This window comes from Carcharodon carcharias, chromosome 12 (assembly GCF_017639515.1).
Source record: "Carcharodon carcharias isolate sCarCar2 chromosome 12, sCarCar2.pri, whole genome shotgun sequence".
Taxonomy (NCBI): Eukaryota; Metazoa; Chordata; class Chondrichthyes; order Lamniformes; family Lamnidae; genus Carcharodon; species Carcharodon carcharias.
The window spans coordinates 139,479,404-139,487,592 of record NC_054478.1 but is presented as its reverse complement, the minus strand read 5'-3'; the positions used below and the strand labels follow the sequence as shown (position 1 = coordinate 139,487,592).

Sequence of the window (8,189 nt, the reverse complement as noted above, 5' to 3'; positions counted from 1 at the left end):
AGTACTGACATGACCCTTTAAGCCCCTCATCATCTTAGTTTGACCGACGGTTTCCACCACACCCAGGATGTCAGCCTCTTCCCATTTCTCTCCTCCATGCCCTCAACCCCACTCCACACCCTTCTTGCCACTGTCTCACCCTTGCCGGTTTGAGCCTCCATGCAAAGTGTCATTTTCCTGCTCCTCTCTCCTGCAGAATTCAACAAGGAAAACCGCTGACCTCGGACACAACTGCACAAAACCAACCGTTGGTTATCACCCCTTTAAACAAACATGAACTGGGTGCCATGAGATTCTCGTGCGCTGCTGACTTTATCATGAAGATAGGACGTAATTGCAAAATGTGAATATAATGAGTATTTGTGGATGCAAATGTATTACAAGTAGAAAACCACCATGGGGCGATATGAGGCCAGACCTGCCACAAACATGCCACTGAGTTAATCTCTAAATTTGAACCCCTGTGGGCAAAGTGAAATTTCAGCTAACCGCCTAATTAAATCGCCCTGCCCACCATATTTCACAGTCTTGCAATAAAATCCACCTGTGTATATGCAAATTGCATATACAGTCCCAACACTTAGTTATAAGGCACCCGACTCTAATCTCCTTGAGATTCTCCCTCTGTTCCACACTTGTCTTCTGTTCTTTCACCAGTTTCTTATCCATACCCATATTTTGACCTGAATCCCCACAGCTTTGAGATTAATTAGTTTTATTTGTGCTGAACATTATAAAATGCCATTTGGAAGTCCAACACACAGAGCGGAATCATCTCAAATTTGCACCAAGTGCGTTTTGCTTGCTGGCTGCAATGGCAGCTTTTCACGCCGTATCACCCCAAACCGGGAAACAAGCCGTTTCCATGATGTGTGGCTCTCATTCGCCCACCACGCCGTCACCTTGCCGCTTCATCACACCGGGTGCCATGTTCAAAGTGCAGCCGCGCACACTTCTCAGTGCTTCCAGCCCACGACTGCCGCAAAGGAAACCTGGCTCTGGAAGGCAAAAAGACTGCAGCCCCCAGGTTCAATGCCGCGCCCCTCGAGTATCTTTTGGACACAGTGGAGGCTCGCTGTGATGCCCTCTACCTCCGCTCTGGCCACGGGATGGGCAGCAACCTCACTAAAGTGGCTTAGGAGGCAGTGGCAGCGATGGCCAGTGTCAATACCCTGCAAAAGAGGACAGCCACCCAATGCCCCAAGAGGATGAATGATGATCTCAGCATGACAGGGTAGGTCACTCTTCTCATCACTCTCAACTCTCACATTCTCAAACCCATCACACATCAACAGGGCCCTCACTCTCTGCAAGTTCAAGAGACATCACCATTCGCTCTCTTTCACACACCTTCAGTGTCCTCACCCTGTCCGTGGGAGCACTCACTGCCCACACGTGCCAGGCATACTTATCATTTGGCCTGGCAGGTGTCCTGCTTACACTCTCTCCATCTCTACTTATGCAGGGCAAGCTGGCACACAACAAGAGGGAGAGGTCGCAGACCAGTGGAGGAATGCCTGAAATTAAAGTCGTCACGAAAACTCAGCCATCCAACTGGCTAGCGAGGATCTTGATCAGTCCTGTGCTGACAGTGAGGTTGGTGGTGTTCTACCAAGTGAGGGTCCAGCAGTGCAACATTCATCAGACAGCCATGCTGTGAGTGATGTGTCCTGTTTCACAGGCCACTGCCATGCACTAATTATCTCCCCTTGCTTTTGCAGGCACATCTGGCAAATAGCCAACGGAGTCCACGACCCAGGGCCTCCAATCAAGACCCGAAGAAACCTCTGAAGAGGAATCTAGAGGCACCCTCCTTGAAGACCTGTCACGGCTCTCATCCACACCCTCCACCAGCGCAGAGAGACACACACCTCAGTGGGACCTAACTTTAGAGTAGCCTCGGGATCACAATTTGGTGAACATCGTAGTTTCTGATTCACAGAAGGCAGCGGCAGGAACTTGACAGGTCCCCGGCAGTCGGAGGACTGCTGGAGGCCAGAAAATTGCTGAGTCCAAGTCAGATGACTCGGTCATGTCACAGCTGCTGGAGCTGCAAAGGCAAGCTCAGGAACGTCAGGAAGGGATGTTCGCTGCATTCCTCAGATTGCAAGGCACGGTGGAGGAGTCCGTCCGTCTTCAGACTGAGGTGATAGCACCAGCATGCTAGAGCACTGAGGCCAACACTGGTAGGATGGTGGCTGTCATGGAGACCTTGGTCCAGGATATTGCTCCCGCACTGCTGCACAGGCTGAACTCCATCACTGATGCCATAGTTGGCCTCCAACAGTGTGTATGCGAGAGGGGTGTGGGACAGCTCAATCTCGCTCCAGCTACCCTTGCTAAAGGAGTCTGCCAGGAGCCCTTGGGCACCCATAGGGAGGAGGATCAGCGCACACCCCAGGGCCATCCATCTAGTTGACTCCAGCACTGTCCAGACCAGCCAACTCCCCTCTTCCTGTGACCTCAGCAGCTCCAGCTCCACAGCTCGAGGAGGGTGACTCTGCCATACAGCAGGACCCTGAGCGCAGACTAGGGCCCTCCAGGTCTTGGCCCTCCAGAGGATGTCCATCAAGGTCATCACATGGTGTAGCAGTCAGCAGGTTGCTTCCACCTCCGCTGTGGATACCTGGGGAGCACCAAGACATAGTGGCAGTGTTAGGAAGGTTAAGAAGGTTAAGTAACTCTTTTAGAGTTAAAACAATAAAAATAAATTAACAAATAAAGGATAAATCAAGCACGGCCCCTAAGTTAGGTCAGCTGTAAAACAAAGGACAAAGTTTAAAGGAAACTTAAGAAGGTTAAGTAACTCTTTCAAGTACAAACCTGTTTCCATCTGTTCCTATTCAGATGAAGTTACATTGTTTCATAGTTTGCCATTGTGAGATTTGAACTCTTGATCTTGGGGTTACAAACCCAGTACCATAACCACTTGGCTATTTAAGCCAAGCAAGCCTACTGCACCTGGTATTCCCAGGCAGTCTCCCATCCAAGTACTAACCAGGCCTGAGTCTGCTTAGCTTCCGAGATCAGACGAGATCGGGCGTTTTCAGACTAGTATGGCCGTTAAATGTGAATCTGAGCCACTCTGTTACAGTTCTCGATTCTGGCCAGTAGATGTCCCCACACTCGGGAACAATGAAGTTTACATTGTTTCATAGTTTGCCATGGTGAGATTTGAACTCTTGATCTTGGATAACCACTTGGCTATTTAGGCCAAGCAAAATGTTGCTGTCTGTAACTCTTTCGAGTACAAACCCATTTCCATCTGTTTCAGATGAAGTTACATTGTTTCATAGTTTGCCATTGTGAGATTTGAATACTTGATACTCTTTTGAGTAAACCTGTTTCCATCTGTTTCAGATGAAGTTACATTGTTTCATAGTTTGCCATTGTGAGATTTGAATACTTGATCTTGGGGTTACAAACCCAGTACCATAACCACTTGGCTATTTAGGCCAAGCTCTTCAAATAGATGCCAGTGTTGTAACTCTTTTGAGTACAAACACGTTTCCATCTGTTTCAGATGAAGTTACATTGTTTCATAGTTTGCCATAATGAGATTTGAACTCTTGATCTTGGGGTTACAAACCCAGTACCATAACCACTTGGCTATTTAGGCCAAGCTCAGACAAGTAACTCTTTCGAGTACAAACACGTTTCTATCTGTTTATTTCAGATGAAGTTACATTGTTTCATAGTTTGCCATTGTGAGATTTGAACTCTTGATCTTGGGGTTACAAGCCCAGTACCATAACCACTTGGCTATTTAGGCCAAGCCAGCCAAGAAGATGTAACTCTTTCGAGTACAAACCCATTTCTATCTGTTTCAGATGGAGTTACATAGTTTGCCATTGTGAGATTTGAACTCTTGATCTTGGGGTTACAAACTCAGTACCATAACCACTTGGCTATTTAGGCCAAGCTCAAAGAGTGTAACTCTTTCGAGTACAAACACGTTTCCATCTGTTCCTATTCAGATGAAGTTACATTGTTTCATAGTTTGCCATTGTGAGATTTGAATTCTTGATTTTGGGGTTACAAACCCAGTACCATAACCACTTGGCTATTTAGGCCAAGCAAGAAGGTTAAGTAGTTGCACAGCCTGGACACAGGTGTTAATCACTTGTACATAATGTTCACTATTGCCCATAAACTCCCAAGAATGTCTTCTTGCCTATGGCTCCTTGTTCTGATGAGCAGTGTTTGTGTCACTCAGATGTGAAACCTTTCTGCACAAGATAAAGGCAGGTGTCTCTGTCCAGGGCCACCTCCCTGTGCTTTGTGCAGCCTTCAGACCAAAGTGATGGTCTGGCCTCACACTCACTGGACACATTAGTGATGCCTGCACCTCGATGGTGCTGGTCATTGCTGACAGAATGTCGTGGGCAGGTGTCACAGAGTTCCATCATTCTCTCTGTGCTCTCAGCACCTTTAAGGTGGGTCTGGCCCCTATTTCTTCAGCATCTGTGACCAGTGATGCTGTGCTCCTGAAGGGGTCAGGTGCTGAAGGCAGACAAAGGATCAGGTGCTTATAAAGTTTCATAGCTGCATCTCCATGATATGACCCTGATCACAGAGCGCAAGTGAACTTCCCTCAGCCAGACAGGAGTCAGAGGCTATGTGAAGATATATGGAGTGTCCTCACTGAATGTCGTCATCCTCCTCCTGCAATCGAGTGACTATTAGGGCCTCCACTGCATCTCCGTGACAGGAGAATTATCATAGAGGATATGCCACTGTCACTTTCACAGCCACTGGAAGTGGATGCCCTCCATGTCCACATGGTGCCAAATTCTGCAGCAGGTAGCAGATGTGACTGACCAGTCCCCTAGACATGCGCAGTTCTCAGTGACACTGGTTCTCGGTCATCTGCAGGAATGAAAGGTGGCGTCTATAGACTCTGAGTCTAACTAGGCGCTGTCAAGCGACAGCTCATTGTGGCTCTTCAGTGGCGTGTGCAGGAGTTGCCTTTTCATCTGGAGGGTGCTGCTCCTCCCTCCGTGCAGCCAGGAGCCTCAGTCACTCTCTTCTCCATCTTCTTCGCTCTCTGAATGCTGTGAGGCATACAGCTAGTTCACCAGGCTCCATGCTCCTGATGATGTACTCCTGCAGGATGAAAGAGAGAGAGAGACACGTGGTTAGCATGGGTGTACTAAGAACCTGTCTTGATTAAGTCTGAAGGCCCCTTAATGCATCCCAGAGAGTGCTGGCCACTACTTGGATGGCCAGGGTTTAGCGTAATGCATGGCTGCCCGAAACCCCACCCACCTCCGCCCCACCTCACTTGACCCATTGGCAGCAGCTTTGCCCACTGGACTGCATGCAGTGCTCTCAGCCCAGGCACAGGCATTCTCCTAACCCGCACTGCAAGGCTGCACTGTTAGCTTGAACCATGGGGGAGACTGGTCCAAACCAGGATGATGACATTTCAAGGGGCTGTGAGCGGCTCCACCAGTGACTGCTCCATGGCCAGCTTTAGTGAGGAGATTATATATCGTGCCCAGTCATCCAACTGTTCTACAGTCCACTAAAATGCTCATCACTTTGCAGACTGTGCCCGAGGGGTGAAAAGCTCTGGAGCACTTGGTGGCATTTTCATGCCTCTGTATTGCTTGAGTGGACAGATAAGCTAGAGGCCCAACTCCAATCATATCAATGTGGCTGTGCCTGAACTGTCTCAGCTCCAGAGGAATGGTCACTTTATACAAGATGTCCCTAATGCGTGGCCGCTTACCTCACCCATTTCCCGCCCCCCCTTCCCCCTCTCCCCCGCCCCCCACACCCACAATCCGGCACATGCTTGTGCGTTAGCTTCAGCTGCAGGGTAACTTTTGCGTCCCCCACCCACCAAAGTCACCTCAACTGAAGGGCAGCCTTTGGCCGCACCTCGCCCCACCCCAACGTGCCACAACCTTGATGTTCAACAGGCAGCCCTGGCGAGCGCTGTGCAGTGTTACTGTGCACTCACCTCTGAGTTCCCCTCAAAGCGCAGCCTGCCAAGTGCACGCCTTTTATGTGCTGTTGTGGATCTCATCAGTGTGCCATCACGCCGAAGTGGGCAGACAGTCCAGCAGTGATGGGGAGCTGGGATGAGTCTGGCGGGCTAGCCTTATAATGATATGCTGATGTATTACAATGAAGTCCCCCAACGTCCGATGGTGGGAAACGCGGCTGGCGATTTACGGGCTAAGTGTATGATTGCAAACTGGTTTCACGACGTCATGAAACCGATTTTTGGCCTTTTTGCCATATTGTCCGCTCACGCCATCGAACACACCTGACAGCGGGCACGGACGATTCTGCCCACAGTGTTGTAGAGATTACCATAGTTGACTTGTTGATTTTCTTACAAGTGGCAACACAAGTTTAATCAGACTGGATCTTTGTCCGAAACCTTGTTAACTACTGCTTGGTGGGTTGTTGTATAGATGTTCCTCAAGTTTATTCCTGATGACCGATTACATTATTTTACATTGAATTGAATGTAATTTATTTTGTGATGCTTTTTGAATTAGCCTGTTTCAAATCTATTTGTGCCTCCCCAGTGCCCATTGACTCCCTCGTATTCGATGTCGGTGTGTTAAAAGTCAATAGCCTCTCCCAGCACTCTGGGATAAAATACCATTTTAACACTGGAGGAGTTATTTGTTTTAAGACCTTTCAGCTTTCTAGAATCATCATCTAACTCATATGAGCCTTTAATTATACCTTGGTGCTCTTTTTTTGATGTGGGGTTTTTGTTTATTTAGTCTTCCTTTTTTGATTAGTTTGAACAAGTGATCGTTCAGAATATTTACTATTATGTACTTCAGTTACAATCCTGTTTACACCTTTTTAATCTTAAAGATTTTTCATTTCTATAGCACCTTTCATGACCTCAGGATGCACCAAAGTGCTTTACAGCCATGAAGTACTTTTGAAAGGCGATCACTATTGTAATGTAGGAAACACAGTAGTCAATTTATGCTCAGCAAGCTCCCACAGACAGCAATGAGACAATGACCAAGAATGAAAACTCCGATGGGCAGTATAACTTAGTTTGTAACTTTTTTTTTTGCATAATTTCTCTTACATACTGATATTTTTCTAAGGCAGCCTGGGGCTGATTTTTCCTCTGCGAGTTCCCACAAGAAGGAATGGAGATGTGTACAGCCCTGTTCCCTTTATTTCTACATGCCTTTTCTGGATGGTCCCCAGAAATTGAATGCCAATGATACAAGAGTCATATTAAGAATACTCCTACATCATTTTCCTCTATTTCTACATGCTTAACAGCCAGCAAGGAAAGCCAGCAATGCTGGAGGCCATGAGACTGCTGGCTAAGGCTTGGGAGGTGATGGGCATTATCCAAACAACTGAAGTGTTTCCCTCCAATAAGTGAACAGCGCATGCCAATCAGCTGTCCCTAGATACTTACTTGGCATTAACCATATTCTAGTTGTGTACCACACAGTAAAGCAGCAACCAACTTCTCCCTCCTACCTATTTTTCCCTGCACTTGCCTTACTCTTCTCTTATTCCACCTTACCTGCTCATTCCTCCTGCACTCACCCCCCTTCTCCTCCTGTATTCCTCCTAACCCTATTTCACCTGAAGGTTACATTTAGTCACAGCTCCCAATGTGCCGTGCTATGGAAGGTCATACAGAGCTTCTGTGCATATTTCTCATTAACTTTTTCTGCTATAAACTCTCGTCCCCACATTCATAATGGGAAATACCCCCTAAAGCTTGGTTCAATCCTGTGGATTATTGTGCTACTACTAAATGGAGAGTGTAATTGTGCATGATAAGTTTGCATTGGCATTTGCCATTATAAATGTGGACATAGGACTTTATAATATAAAGGCAGGAACAGAATGTATGACTTGAAAATGGAGGCTAAGTTATGTTTTGTGTGCCTAGCTCTGGTTACCCCAACTGTCGAAACCCACTTTGACTTCAGTGCTGACATGCACCAAACCAGGAGATCAACTGGTAGAGTAGCTCGAGGGAAGAAGTGAAATTCCTACACCCATGGGGCTAAAATAAGTAATGACAAATAATGGAAAAAAGCATAACAAGATTTTAAAAATAACGAGGGCTAATAGGTGGCAGGTACAGTTGCACATGCAGCAATGTAAAATCATCAGCGTAGGATCACAGGTTTAAAGTTGCAGCATGTTTGTCAGGAATGAGATCTGGCAGTTAT

The 8,189-nt window shown here is 47.2% G+C and overlaps 1 non-coding gene across 1 annotated transcript; it reads right to left on the bottom strand.

Annotated features, from left to right (window-relative positions):
* Positions 1-2,949: 2,949 nt before the first annotated feature.
* LOC121285405 lies at positions 2,950-3,068 on the bottom strand. Its single transcript, XR_005944680.1, has one exon. It is a non-coding gene; the product is annotated as a 5S ribosomal RNA (ribosomal RNA).
* Positions 3,069-8,189: the final 5,121 nt, after the last annotated feature.